This window comes from Glandiceps talaboti, chromosome 4 (genome assembly GCF_964340395.1).
Source record: "Glandiceps talaboti chromosome 4, keGlaTala1.1, whole genome shotgun sequence".
In the NCBI taxonomy this organism is placed as follows: domain Eukaryota; kingdom Metazoa; phylum Hemichordata; class Enteropneusta; family Spengelidae; genus Glandiceps; species Glandiceps talaboti.
Genome location: NC_135552.1, coordinates 8,002,944 through 8,005,350, shown reverse-complemented (window position 1 = coordinate 8,005,350; position 2,407 = coordinate 8,002,944).

The window sequence follows — 2,407 nt, the reverse complement described above, 5'->3', positions numbered from 1 at the left end:
GACGCGTGACAAATCCACTGCGCAAAGTAATGCGCGTGGTTGCACAATGGTTCGTCTATTGTCTACATAGGGGTGGACAAAAGTAAGCTCTTCGGATGTATATGACTAAAACGATCGTCAAAAGTTAGTGTACAACAATAGAGCAAGAAAATATAAACATTCTCACCATAATAACACATAGATATACTTCATTTTCATCAATTAAAATACGTGTTCTTCTCTTTTCCAAAACCAAAACGAAAGAGTTATTTTCGTCCCTCTAAAATCAAGCTGTGATTTATTGGCAAAAACACCTTCAGTTTTATTAAAAGTCTGGCCGCAATTTTGAGAGTCTGGCGTTTATACTTTTCTCAAGGAAGGATAAGATGCTAACTCGGCGATGGTGTCGTGCACCAAGAAATCTGTGCATGCACTCGTACTTTCCATGGCCACTGAACTGACCCCCTGCAAGATTACCACTGTAAGCGACTTGTAACTAACAACACAAGCGGGGAGGACACGTTTCTAAGCAATGCAAAATATGAGAAAAAAAGATATTTTCTACACGACAGAAACTCCATATTCAATAGAGGACAGTACTTTCCCTATGTATACTTTTCATTCACAAATTTGATTATTTAGCGTACATTTTGCTCACTTCTGCATTCAACGGGATTAGCATTCACCATTTTGACCTCGAAACAGGACGCACATGTATGAATCATGTAACCATACATCCCACATTATATATCCATTGATGAAACAGTTTAAATGTTTATTTCACGTAAGGAAATTGCTAATGTTTATTACTTAGTGTGGTCAATGTGAAAAATCGATATGCATGTCTTTGAAATAAACCAATACACCAGCACGATCATACAATGTACATACAAATATGGCGGGAAATTCGTGCATGTTCGTCTATTATTTAGTACGGAACATAATTCCTTGCAATGTACGGCTTGGCTCGAAAATAAAGTACCCCGTACTTTCGAATAGACCTGTTAAAAGTACTAAATGACGCTTCAAATATCCATTATACGATTCTATTCACATGGAACGAGTTCGGTATATGGATTGAAATGCCAGTCGGTTCAGAAAGAATTGTAGCCATGACAACATACTTTTTTCACCAAAAGTGCAGGCAACGTAAACTGTCGATTATAGCAACAACTAAGCATAACTAGCACCCGTGGGGTGGGGGTGGGGGTGGTACCCAGTAGTTTCGTAGGGGTGTGCAACTCTGTTGCTAAACCCCAGACCCTATAAAACCAATTGAGTTTAAAATTACACCCCCAATTTTTACCTCATCCTATAATATATCCTAACCTTGCTTAGTAAAGTAAATTACCCATAATGCTATGTTTTTGTAGAAATGAACTATGGTGCTTTGGTAGAAAGCGTAGATGTTTGTCAAACGAATGAAAAATAATGAAAAACGAATATCTTTTATATAATTATCATCACCACACTACACTTCATACACATAGGCGACAAGGACGTTATCAGATAATCCCATTTTACACTAATCTCTCCAAATCTTCGCCCCTATGTTCGACCAACATTGTATACTCAGTAGAACGGGAGTCCATCTGACGTCATTTACATTTGAACCCCCCCCCCACCCTTCCGTACACATATACAAACGTCCTTATTGTATAGCGTCAGAACTCATGTCACTAAATTTATGAAATCAGTATTGCTATAAACCACTGCTTTAATATTTCAAACAATTCATTTGTTAGTCTGTACATGTGGTCAGGGGTTATAGATTACTATGTTTCTAGTATAAAGAAAGGAAACACAATGGCTTGGTTTATGCTTCGATGACTTTTCGTCAATCGATGCTACCGAATCAGAATATTTTTCGAGATACTTGAATGAACTGATTTAATGATTAGATAAAAAGTCTGTTTTGTCGTACAATGATACAATTGGATGGATGTTCCATTTCAATTTCGTAGATTTTGTAAAATCTGGCATCTTTTGCTTCAACAAACCAAATAGAAATCTCGTATGGATAGGTCATTTAGAGGATATGCTGTCATTAGACAGAATTGAAAATGGTTCATTTGCATATTATACGTGGACTATTAACATGTGATTATCAGTATCAGGACAGATTATTGGGCTAACTGTGTGTTTATTGCTTACATTTGAAACAAAAAAGTGTCAACCAACAGTCTATTATACGGAAGCGGTTTAACAAAATATTTGCGCTGAATCATATTTCGACAGCCCTATTCACAAAATAATTCACACATTTCTTGTAAATATGGTGGTGTATACTTTATTGTTTCGACATGTGTTTTTTAGTTCTCAATTAATACAATTCGGCTGCTTTTAACCACTAAGGCATTATATATTGAAACAAAGACATGGGTGTTTAGATTGTGATGTTAAAATACTAGCATTATACGATTCTATT